General features: G+C 48.7%; 1 pseudogene; it reads left to right on the top strand.

Annotated features, from left to right (window-relative positions):
* Positions 1-11045: 11045 nt before the first annotated feature.
* LOC125080527 (protein LZIC-like) overlaps positions 11046-13217 on the top strand; it is a 70745-nt pseudogene continuing 68573 nt past the window's right edge.

Genomic DNA, 13217 nt, shown 5'->3' with positions numbered 1-13217 from the left:
TATTTTATGCTCTTTTTTTCTTGAACTACATTATCTCTTGACTCTGTCCTGCAAAAATAAAGTAGAAGAATTCATGACACAATATGACGAAGGGTCCCCTTTTGGGTATCTTCGAGCCAGACAAACCTTAGGCAGAAGGTTGAAGAAATGAGCCTTTCTCACATGCAGACAGGTCAGAGTTTTGTTTTTTTTTTCCCTTTCATTAATAGGCTTATTTTTTAGAGCAGTTTTATGTTTATAGGGAAAGTGAAAGATAAGCGCAGAGAGTTTCCATACACCCTATCTTTCCCTCCCTATTATTAACATCTTCCATAATTACAGTACATTTGTTACAACTGATGAGCCAGTATTGATTGGTTATTCCCAACTAAAGTCCATAGTTTACATCAGGGGTCACTCTTTGTCTTGCCCATGCTATGGGTTTTGACAAATGTATAATGACATGTGCCCACCATGACAGTATCGCACAGAAGAGCTTGGCTAGAGCAGAATCAGGGCAAGACTTCATGGAGAGAGTGGAACATAGGTTAGACTTTAAAAAATGGAGAGGATTTTTAGAAGAAACATGAACAAAGCCAAAGAGAAAGAAATGCATAAGACATTATTCAAGAGAAACTGGGTATGCCGGTTTGTCTAAAGCAGAGGGCTCACACTTGGGAAGATCAAACAAGAATGAATGTTTATTTGACACGATGATATGCCAGGCAATTGCTACACATTTTACATGGATTAAGTGATCCGGAGAATTATTTATGATACAGATGTGTTATTCCCATCTTTAATGAAAGAGGTGCAAGTTAAAGCTTGGAAGGGTTTTTACAAACTTCTCTAAAGAGACACAACACATTTTTGGAGGATCTGGAATACAAACAGGCTGAGTGAACCCAGAGCCCTTTGACTCACTGCACCACAATGCCTCCAAAACAAAACCAAAACAACACAGCAGATAAAATGGAAAAGGTAAATTAGGGACCATTTGAGGTTGATGTGGAAGTCAGGCTATAAAGCTGTTTTCCTTCAGCAATATAATTTTCAAGAAAAGTATATACTAGTGTTCCCTTTTGATAGTTGAAACCAGGAAAAAAGGATAAGTCTGAATTTACAGAATCTTGCCTGCTTCATAACAGCTTATCTAGGCTTAAAAAAATAAACTCCATTTAGGAGGATGACATGATAAAATCATATTTGGGGATGTTATTTATCCTGAAGATGATATGTCAAGTCAATTGGGAAGAAAGACAAAAAGCTGAAGGAGAATCAGTTAAAAGTTTGCTGACCTCATTCAGGTGCTGGGCCAGAAAGGTCTGGACATGAAATGGCAGTTGTATGAACTGAGATAAGAGAATGGTTATGGCAAAAAATGTCAAGAGAGAATTAACTAGTCTGGGGGATGAGGCAAATGTCTGGAGGAGTTAAGGGTGTCTGGGCGAGGGATGGAACTATTTTCAAAAACACTAAAGGTCAGAGAAGGGGACAGTATCAGAGGAAGGGCATAAGCTTGGACTGTGGCTGTGCAAGGGACATCATGGGGGAATCGTCCAGCAGAGAGAGAGAAATTGAGTCTGGAGTGGAGGGTAAGGGTCACGTGTAGAGTCACAGATTTGAGAGTCGCCTTTGTAATAAGGATGTGTGTAAAGCGTGGAGAGGGAGGGAGGAGAAGAAATGATCGGAAGAAAGAGGACAACTCAGCAGAGATTGGAGAGGAACACTCAGGGAGAAGCTAAGGCAGGGAAGCCGGACCCAGGATGAAGCGGGCTTTGACAAGAAGATCGAAACAAGATTGTCAGATGCTACCCTGTGGAGAGAGAGAGGCCACCCACACCAGGAAAGGGCCTTTGGAGTCCTTTAACATGAACTGGAAAACATCAAGGAGAGAAAGAATGGAGACGCAGATGGGTCGGGAGTGGGGAACGGTGTCTGGGGATGCTTGAAGCTCAGAAAGAACGTGACTTTTCTCAGGCATCGAAAACCCAGGAGGATCGATTTGTTCAAAGCCTTTGTTCAGATGCCAAGGGAATGAGCAATGGCACCAGAGCTCAAGGGACTAGGAGGACAGCTGTCTCTGAGCAGCCGAGTCAAGAAGAGATACCTCGGTCCCATCAGACAGAAAGTACTGCAGGGGTGATGGGGCTACCTCAGGAGAGAAGGGCTAGGGACACAGTGGGAGGGAGACTGAGCTGCCACTGTATTGTATATTATTATTTATTGTGAATTTCACGCAACGTACAAATACTGCTCCTCTGAACAAGGCAAACAGGTGAGACCATCCCCCTTCCACACAGCCCTGCATCAGGCCGGAATCAGGGGCTCTGAAGTTACATACAGGAAAACAGACCTCTGAGCAGAAAATGTGCAGCAGGCTTAGGTCCTGAGAATTGACTCCACTTTGCATTCCCTCACCGGCTGCGGCAAGAAAAATCAATCAGAGGCAAGGATGAGGCTCCTCTGCCACCACCCTCCTCTTTGTCCTTTAATATTTTTCCTCTCCTGTGTGTTCTTCCTTTTCTTTCAGATATTTGCACCATGCACAGTGGATTCAGCACTGTAGTAAGAGCTGGTTTTATTTTTCATTGGAAAGCAGTGTTCGTTTTAACATCAGTCCAAGAAGAGCATGATTAGGAAGGCAAATCAGATTCTGAGACTGATCAAATGGTACATTTCAAAAACATTGATAATGACTTACAGATTATCCACTGGCTTTGGATGACCCCGCTGTTGCTCACCTCCATCAGCCCTGCTAACTATGAGGTGACTCTAGGATCCGTAAAAGCCTTTAAAGCAAATGCCAAACTCGAAGCCATCACCCAGCCTTGCTTTTCCCCCATGGGACTGACTGAGACTGCAGTCAATTGTATATGAACTCATAGCAGAGAATGTTCAAGTTAGTACTCACCAATAGGTAATGAGAATCCAAGGATATTTTGTTTTGAAAACTCATTTTGTTCTCTTTCTCATCACACACACACACACACACACACACACGCACGCACACAGTACAAATGTGGAGAAACCCACGTTAATCTGATTGCTGAGTGTAAGGGCCTGGTTAGCCAGAGGAACTTAGTTGTAAACCCCAGATATAGGGGTGGGCCAGGCTGGATGGAGACATCCAATCAGTGGGGTGCGCATATATTTACTGTGGTAAGTTGAAATCCCATTGGCCAACTGTGTGTGGGCCGGGCTCAACCACCAATATAAAGGTTAGTCTGTGAGGCTGGGGAGTAGTAGGAGTAGTAGGAGTAGTAGGAGAAGTTAGAATAGCCCTTACAGAGAGCCGTTAGAGCCGTTAGTTGGGAGAGCCGTTAGGATAGCCGTCAAGATAGCCACTGTAGTGATAGTTGTTGGGAACCACGCCGCCCCTACTGCCGGGGAGCAGCCTCGCCACCACTGAGCCACCGCACCGCTGGGAGCGGCCTCGCCACCACTGAGCTGCGGCCCTGCCGCCAGCGGCCTCTCAGCCCTGAGCCACGGCCCCACCACCAGCGGGCTTGCCAGAGTGGCCTCGCCAGAGTGGCATCATTCCGGGGAGCGGCCTTGTCGGCGTGCGGCCTCCTCGGTGAGCAGCCTTGTCCAGAGCGGCGTTGTCTGGGGAGCGGCCCCATCGGGAACGGCCTCCTCCAGAGTGGCCACGCTGGGAGCGGCCTTGTCGGGGTCATTGTTGTCACCTCTCGTTCCTTTGATCATGGACCCTAACAGCCTCTTCATAAGAGACGGCCCCTACCGGTCAGTTTGGTTTCTGATGCTGGTATGAAATAAAGTTTTGCTTGACTTTCGCTTTGCATCAGTCTCATTCCTTTAATCACAGCCGTGAGCGGCCTCGCTGTAGAGGCATCATTCTGGGGAGCAGCCCCATCTGGGGAGCGGCCTTGTCAGGAGCAGCGTCATGAGCAGAATCTGTGTTGTCAGGGCTGTTGTCCTCGTCATCATCACCTCTTCATCATTGGGAGCAGCCTCATCCGGGGAGCGGCCTGTCCAGGGAGCAGCCTCCTCTGTGAGCAGCCTCGTCCAGAGCAGCCTTGTCCGGAGTGGCTTCATCCTGGGAGCAGCCTCATCCGGAGTGGCCTCGTCTGGGAAGCGGCCTCGTCCGAGCGGCCTTCTTGGGAGTGGCCTTGTCGGGGTCATTGTCGTTGTCTCTTCGTAAGAGACAGCCCCTACCAGTCGGTTTGATTTTCGATGCTTGGCACAAAATAAAGCTTTGCTTGACTTTCGCTTTGCATCAGTCTCGTTCCTTTGATCACAGACCCTAACATTGGGGGCTCGTCCAGAATCAAATGGCGAGAACTGAGCCAGCATCAGAATTTCTGCAAAAAGCCTCCGGAGGTAAGATCACAGGATCCGGGGCGCCTGGGTGGCTCAGTGGGTTAAGCCGCTGCCTTCGGCTCGGGTCATGATCTCAGGGTCCTGGGATCGAGTCCCGCATCGGGCTCTCTGCTCATCGGAGAGCCTGCTTCCTCCTCTCTCTCTCTCTCTCTCTCTGCCTGCCTCTCTGCCTACTTGTGATCTCTCTCTGTGAAATAAATAAATACAATCTTTAAAAAAAAAAAAAAAAGATCACAGGATCCTATCTGTCTGTCTGGTTGGAGCTCCAGGCTATGGTCCACAGGGGAGAAGCTGGACACAGCTATGCTCCCCAGGGCTGGAGTGGATGTGAGGATGCCCCTTCCCTCCACTGGTAGATTGCTAGGGGGTTCGAGTCCCCCTAGGTGGTCGCCAAGGGGATTCGAGTCCCCCTGGGCAGTCAGGGGCCTGCCAGGGGGTTCTAGTCCCCCTGGATGGTGGCTGGGGGTTTTGAGTCCCCCTGGGCAGCTAGGGGGTTAGAGTCCCCCTAGGCGGTCACCGAGGACCGAGAAAATCCCCACCGGCAGCAGGACAGCTGGGTCTGCGGTTGTCTTTCTGTTGTCTTTTTGTTGTCTGTTGTGTTGTTTGTTATGATTGAAGGAATGGGGCAAGCAGAGAGTAAGGGGACGCTGACTTTTGTCTCTCCGTTCCTCATAATAGATGTGGGGCTTCTCCCTCACTCATTTCGTGTGTTAAGGGCTATAACTGGAGCCAATTGGGGTTAGTCTAATGCCGGGTTAAGGTGCCCAATGCTGATGCTCATTGGAGCCGGGCATGGCATATGAGTGCCTAGTGGGCTACTTTTGGTAAGCAGAACTGGCGCTGTGGGATGAACCGACCTGGAGACAGAGACTTTAAGGAATATTCTCAAGCAGCTGCCAAAACTCTCTGTTTCGGGGAATTCCTTGCCTTCTCTGGCCCGACGTGGACTGCCTAGCCCCTCCCCCTTGCTGGCGGGGAAAGTATGGCGTCTGAAGTGGAATGGGCCCAGGTGGAACATGAGGTCTGTTGGCGGAGGGATGGCTGGGCTGATGGTTAACTATCTGTCTCAGGGTTTTAATGGGTAATTGTTAAAGTAGCTTTCGGAGTCTTTGGTAACCTGAAGCTTTGACGTTTTGCTTGGATGACAAATGGGATGAAGTGATAGGGTGCTGGTTGCTGGAACTGGGTTTGTGCTTTTGAAATCTGTTGGTAAACATGTTTTGTGCTTAACTGCTGTTGCAACAGTTCACAATTGGTTAATATTTAGTCTTCACTAGAGATTGAGATGTTTCTAAGAAAATGTAAATGATTTTCTCTTTGCCTGCCCAGAATTGTAAATGAGATCTCTTTGACTCATAAGGCTTTTCCTTGATATGCTAAGTTACTCAGGAAGTACTGCTAAATCAATGATAAACCTTGGGTTACATTTGGGTAAATGCTGTAACTACTCCAGAGGTTCTATACATTTCCTAAAGTTTCGATGTTTTGATAAGGGTCATCACTTGATATTTAACGATATCTATTCTGAGTTTTTGTCATTTGTAATTGTTTAAATTCTCTTGCAAGATGAATTCTGTCTTAAAGGAAATTCATATGGGAGACTTTCAGAACAGATACAGGTCTTGAATGTGTTGAAGTCCTGGAGCTGAAATGGGTAAGAATTTCCAGAAGTAAAAGCTGCACTCAGACTAAACCAGAATTAGTACAGTGACTCTCCAGGAGCTTTCCTAGAAAAGCTTATTAAAGCCTATAAAATGTATAGCCCAATTGACCCTGAGGTACCCAAAAATCAGGGGGCAGTGAATCTTGCTTTTGCCAGTCAGTCAGCCCCAGATATAGGGAGGAAACTTCAGAAAATTGAAGGATTTGAAGGGAAGAATCTGAGTTAGTGGGAATAGCAGAAAAGGTGTTTAACAACAGGGATGCACAGGAGGATAAAAGACAGACAAAAGCTGGTTAAAGTTTTGGCATTACATGAGATAGGTAGGGGATAGTAAATGGAAGGAAAAGCCTAAGCACAGAGAAGGCAGGTGGGAAGACTTAGATTCAGATCAGTGTGCTTACTGTAAGGAAAAAGTACATTGGGCCAGGGAGTGCCCCAAAAGGAAGACAGCAATGCTTGCCACCAGAGACTAAAGGGGCCATGGTTCGGAGCCCCTCCCTGAACCTCGGGTAAAAATTGAAGTGGAGGGGAAATCAGTTGATTTTTTGGTGGACACGGGAGCCCAATTTTCATCATTACTTAAACCTATGGGAAAACTACTTGGAGGGGAAGTCCGGGTACAAGGAGCAAATGGTACAGAGAGACATAAATGGACAACAGAAAGGACTTTAAATTTGGCCTTGGGAATAGTTAAACATCGATTTTTGGTCCTCCCTAATGCCCCATATAACTTGATGGGAAGAGATCTCCTCCACAAGTTACGAGCCGGCATTCAGTTCTTGGGAGGAAGGAAGACATGACTGTAACCTTGAGACAACCCACTGTCAGGTGCTTATGGCAGCAGTAGATGAATACCTCCTTTACGAGCCAGTCTCAAAACCAGAGGAGACAAAAGGGGGGAGCCTTCTCCAAATCCTACAGGTCGAGTTTCCCGTGGTCTGGGCAGAAGGGAAGCCCCCTGGCTTGGTCAGGGGACAACCTCCAGTGGTGGTACAATTAAAGGCGACGGCTATGGCTGCTCGTGTTCAACAGTACCCCCTTCCCTGGGAAGCAAAGGAAGGGATCAGAAAACACATTAACCGCCTCCGAAGAGACAGGATTCTAGTTCCTTGCAAATCTCCATGGAACACACCTTTGCTGTCCGTCAAAAAGGCTGAGATTGGGGAGTACTGACCCATTCAGGACTTGCGGGAAGTTAATAAATGGGTTGAAGATAGCCACCCGACGGTGCCTAACCCCTATACCCTACTCTCCCTCCTGGGCCCCAAAAGAACTATGTATACCGTCTTAGATCTCAAGGATGCATTTTTCTGCATATCTTTAGCAAGGGAATCTCAACCCCTTTTTGCTTTTGAGTGGTCCAACCCACAGGAAGGTTTCCAAGGCCAGCTCACCTGGACAAGACTTCCCCAAGGGTTCAAGATTCACCCACCATTTTTGATGAGGCCCTATATGAGGATTTGCTTGAGTACAGAACCTCCAACCTGGGAGTCACTCTGTTACAGTATGTTGATGACTTGCTAGTAGCCACTGAGGACTATGGGTCATGTTGTGGGGGGACGAGACCTCTCTTACAGACTCTGCAGGAAAAAGTGCATCGGGTATCAGCAAAGAAAGCACAGCTCTGTCAGAGCCACGCCCCTTATCTAGGCTTTGATCTCCACAAGGGAGTGCTCTTCACTGTCTGAGGCCAGGAAACAGGTGATCACCCGATACCTCTGCCCCTCCATGTCCCAACAAGTGAGGGAGTTTCTTGGGATGGTGAGCTATTCTTGACTGTGGATACCGCGGTTTGCGGAGATTGCCCGACCTCTCTATGAACTGGCAAAAGGGGTGCTCACTACGGTAGAGTGGGCAGCTGAGGCAGAAGGATAATTTTGGGAATTACAAACAGCCTTACTGAGTGCCCCAGCATTGGCCATCCCAGATGTTACCAAGCCCTTCCACTTGTATGTGGATGAAAAAGCAGGGGTGGCCAAAGGAGTTTTGACTCAGACCCTGGGCCCTTGGCAAAGGCCAGGAGCCTGTCTTAGCAAGAAACTAGACCCAGTAGCGGCTGGGTTTCCCCCTTGTCTCCGCATAATTGCTGCCATGGCCCTCCTGGTCAAGGATGCAAGTAAATTGAATTTGGGTCAAAATCTCATCTTGACCACCACCCACGCTATCGAAGGCCTTCTCTGGACTCCACCAGACCAATGGATGACAAATGCCTGAGTGATGGGGTATCAGACCCTCCTCCTCAATGAACCAAGAGTGACCTTCCATCCCCTGGTGGTGCTAAATCCAGCCACACTGCTGCCAGAGGAGCTGGCTGACCACCCACATGACTGCGGGGAGGTCCTAACCCAAGTCGCAGGAATAAGGCTGGATCTCAGAAACATTCCCCTCCCAGATGCCGAGATGACTCTGTTCACAGATGGGAGTAGCTACATGGTCAATGGAAAGAGGTATGCAGGGGCTGCGGTGGTTTCTCCTGAGCAGGAACTCTGGACAGCAGCCCTGCCACACGGAACTTCAGCACAAAAGCAGAACTGATTGCACTCACTAAGTCACTGCAGATGGCCAAAGGTAAAACTGCCAACATCTATAAGGACAGCAGGTATGCCTTTGCTACTCTCCATATACATGGGGCTATTTATAAAGAAAGGGACCTATTAACAGCAGAAGGAAAAGGAATTAAAAACAGAGAAGAAATATTGGCTCTCCTCCAGGCTATTTGGGACCCAAAAGAGGTGGCTGTTATGCATTGCACGGGACACCAAAAGGGGACTGATCTGATTTCAAAAGGAAACCAATTAGCAGATCAAGCTGCAAAGCAAGCAGCCCAAGAAACAGTGCAAGAACTAGTTACACTCCCGGCTCCAGCCCTACCAGAAAAACCAAACTATTCAGAAGAAGAATTAAAGTATTTACAGAAATGGGTTAAATTGGACTATGAAGGGGACTGGGCTAAGACTAAAACAGGAAAAATAATTCTTCCTCGAAGACTAGGTAAGAAGTTAGTAGACCCAGATACATCAGGGTTCTCATTTGGGGATACGCAAACTCAAGAAGCTTATAGGCAAGCAGTTCCAGGTTTCTAAATTAGGGCATATGGTTCAGGATGTAGTTGATAGATGTGCTCAATGCCAGGCAGTTAATGTGGGAAGAACTAGAATGGGAAGAGGGAAAAGAGAAAGAGGTAAGGAACCAGGAATTTATTGGGAAATAGATTTTACAGAGATGAAACCCAGAAAATATGGGCATAAATGAGTATATGCTAGTTTTTGTAGATACTTTTTCAGGCTGGGTAGAGGCTTTTTCTGCCAAACATGAGACGGCAGGAGTGGTAGCCAAAAAGCCACTAGAGGAAATAATTCCTAGGTTTGGGCTGCCTCTCACGATCAGGTCAGACAATGGCCCTGCATTTGTGAGTTCAGTCTCACAGGCATTGGCGAAGGCCATGGGCACTAATTGGAAACTACATTGTGCCTACCAGCCCCAGAGTTCCGGCCAAGTAGAGAGAATGAACCAGACTCTTAAAGAGACCTTGACAAAACTAATTCTGGAGACTGACGGTGGATGGGTGGATCTCCTTCCTTTCGCCCTCCTCAGGGCATGATGTACACCCTATTTAAAGATGATGACCCCATTTGAAATAATGTTTGGGAGACCCCATCGCTATCAAGTGGGAAACTTGAAGCCTCGCTGGAAGGGACTGTTTAATGTTATCCTGACCACCCCCATGGCAGTAAAAGTAGAAGGCATTAGGGCCTGGGTTCACGCAGGTCACATCAAGAGAGCTGAGAACAAGGACACCCTCCCCCCCCCCCCCCCCCCAGAGATGGAAGCCACAGCCGATGGACCCTGTGGACCATGGACTAAAGCTAAGACTAAAAAACTGTGAGTTTATTGTTGCTCCTATTGTTACCGGTTTATGTAAAGTATAGGTGGGAAATTAGAAAAGCGGAATTAGGAAAAATGGAAAAGGTTATACAAAGCGTTGAATGGCTAACTCATCAGCCGACTGTGCACTACTGTTACTTTTTGGCCCCTGTATTATAAACGCCCTAATGTCATTTGTACCAAAGAAAATTAGAGTGATAAAAATGTTAGTCTTACTTGCTCAATATAACCCCTTACAACAGGAGAACATAGAACTGGCTGAAAAGTCAAGGATTTGACTAAATTCCAAAGAAAAGGGGGGAATGTAAGGCCTGGTTAGCCAGAGGAACTTAGTTGCAAACCCCGGATATAGGGGCGGACCAGGCTGGATGGAGACATCCAATCAGTGGGGTGAGCATATATTTACTGTGGTGAGTTGAAATCCCATTGGCCACCTGTGTGTGGGCCGGGCTCAACCACCAATATAAAGGTTAGTCTGTGGGGCTGGGGAGTAGTAGGAGTAGTAGGAGTAGGAGGAGGAGTTAGAATAGCCCTTACGGAGAGCCATTAGAGCCGTTAGTTGGGAGGGCCGTTAGGATAGTCGTCAGGATAGCCACAGTAGTGACAGTTATTGGGAAAGGCGCCACCCCTACCACCGGGGAGTGGCCTCGCCGCCCCAAGCCGCGGTCCCACCGCCAGCGGCCTTGCCAGAGTGGCCTTGCGGGAGCGGCGTCATTCCGGGGAGTGGCCTTGTCGACGTGCGGCCTCCTCGGTGAGCAGCCTCGTCCAGAGCGGCCTCGTCTGGAGCGGCATCGTCTGGGGAGTGGCCTTGTCTGGGGAGCGGCCCCATTGGGAGCAGACTTGTCAGGGTCGTCATCGTCGCCTCTCGTTCCTTTGATCACGGACCCTAACAGCCTCTTCGTAAGAGACAGCCCCTACCAGTCAGTTTGGTTTCTGATGCCGGCACGAAATAAAGCTTTGCTTGACTTTCGCTTTGCATCAGTCTCGTTCCTTTGATCACGCCATGAGTGGACTCACCGGAGCGGCATCATTCTGGGGAGTGGCCCCAACCAGGGAGTGGCCTTGCCGGAGCAGCCTCATTCTGGGGAGTGGCCCTGTCCGGGGAGCGGCCTCGTCCTGGGAGCAGCCTCTTCTTGGGAGCAGCCTCGTCCAGAGCGGCCTCGTTGGGAGCAGCGTCATGGGGAGCAGAGTCTGCGTCATCAGGGCTGTCATCCTCGTCGTCGTCGCCTCTTCGTCGTTGGGAGCGACCTCCTCGGCAAGCGGCCTCGTCCTGGGAGCGGCCTCGTCTGGAGTGGCCTCGTCTGGGGAGCAGCCTCGTCCAGAGCGGCCTTCTTGGGAGTGGCCTTGTCGAGGTAGTCGTCATCTCTTCATAAGAGACGGCCCCTACCAGTCGGTTTAATTTTCGATGCTTGGCGCGAAATAAAGCTTTGCTTGACTTTCGCTTTGCATCAGTCTCGTTCCTTTGATCATGGACCCTAAAACTGAGTACTGATGTTAATGATGGAATTACTCTCTTGAAATCCACATCTATGTGTGGGTAATATCACAAAGGGGAAGTCACTTTGCTTGGTAATGACTGAACACTGCTCTTTGCTCCTTTAGACATTTATATTTTAGGTGTCCAGAGTCTTCTGAGCTCTAGACTCAAGTCCTTAAAATAGGAGAAAAGGCTTCTGACAGAAAAGGCAGCCCATCTATCAGGTTCTGCCAGGAGCTCAGAGCTGGGAACCAGGAGCTAGACTGAAGCCAGCATGTAAGCTATTGGCTCTGTTTTCTAATCCCATCGTGGAGGCCTGGAGAGGCAAGGCAAATGAGCTGTCCCCAGCCCTGGGCCAGCTGGGGCCAGGAGAGGAGAAGGCAGGAGGCTGATGCCAGCTGCCCTTTGCTGTCCTTCAAGGCTCAGGGACCGTACTCAGACAAGTACTTGGCTCGTGGTCAAAGATTTTGTGTGTTCTGAGTGCGAAAGACAGTCTCAGCGATGCAGTTGGTAAGCCAGAGATTCCAGAACTTAGGGACATTCTGAAGGTTTGTGGAAACATTCAAGCAGCCTGTGTGTCATAGCCAGCCCATCCTGGACACTCCAGGATGTTTGTTCATCCTTTACACCAAACTCATTTCTCACCAGATTTGTCTTTGACCCCATGGTTCCTGGAGGAGTTCCTGGTAGCAGGGACCAGCATCTGCCAGTTACCTTCAGAAGTGAGCTCAGAAGCCCAAAAGGAGATTTCCTCTTGAGAATTGTGCCTTCTTTGGGCATAATTAGGTTCTGTGTTTGGACTTGCAGAGCTGGATGGGGGACAGTCTGTTTCTTTGGATGACTATACCAATTGGAGAGAAACCAAGTACCCTTCCTGACCCCAGGCAGCAAGATTGGGATAAGAGGTGTTCTGCACATCGCAGGAGTCCTTCTGGCAGAAGAACATTAGGGAAAGAGAATTATTAGAATTAATGTTTAAGATTCCGACATCCAGACAGGATCTCACACTCAGAATGTTCTGGCCCACCATGAAAGTAGACAGCAAGGGAGAAGTGCATCAGAGAGTGATTTATCTCCCTCCCCAAGAAGCCTGCAAAGCATCACAATGCTTATCTCTTCTAGGTGGATCTGGGGCACTAAGACTTCCAGATTCCAAGATGGCCCCACACTTCTGGCCCAGGACAAAGAACTGTGCCAGAGGCCCTAGGGTTTGAGCACTGACTATCCTGTTAAACCTTACCAGCTGTATGCTCCCCGAGGGCTACTTCTCTTCTTACAAAGGGAAAGAATTAAAGACTCCCCTTTCAGCCAAAAACCATGGAGCCAGAGACTCTGCCCCGGCTACTTGTGCCCCTGAGGCAATCCCACTCTCCTGTCAGAAGCTGCCTGGCAAGGGGTCAGGAATAGATGTGACAGACTGGGATTACCAGGATCTAGATGTAGATAGAAGGCCAGGAAGGGCAGCGCAACAGGGCAGGAAGCATCTGGATGGTTCCTGCCTCCCCCAACGGCTTCAGGGGAGGGAGGGGTTTATCCTGTCTGGTCTCAGATAGCAGAGCTCTCCTCATGAGCTCCAAGGATCTGATGCAGAGCTGTCAGCCACAGCAGCACCGAGAAGAACAAGAAGCAGGCCTGGGGGGAAGAAGTGGAAGCCCATCTCAGGAGTGGGGTACTGATTCAGGGCTTAAATAGATCAGTGGGAGGAGGTCAGTAATGGGACCAAGGAATAAAGTCAGCATGAGAGCAGAAAGAGCTACTTGATGCTGGGTGCTGGGTTGGGGAACTCTTAGCATAAGATCAAGATGGGGTAACTTAATAGCCAAACACAGTACCAATGGTAAAAACAGGGCTTCATTCTTCTAGCATTCAGCA

Source organism: Lutra lutra, chromosome 11, assembly GCF_902655055.1.
Source record: "Lutra lutra chromosome 11, mLutLut1.2, whole genome shotgun sequence".
NCBI lineage: Eukaryota > Metazoa > Chordata > Mammalia > Carnivora > Mustelidae > Lutra > Lutra lutra.
The sequence above is the reverse complement of the archived record's forward strand: the minus strand, read 5'-3'. Positions and strand labels throughout refer to the sequence as shown.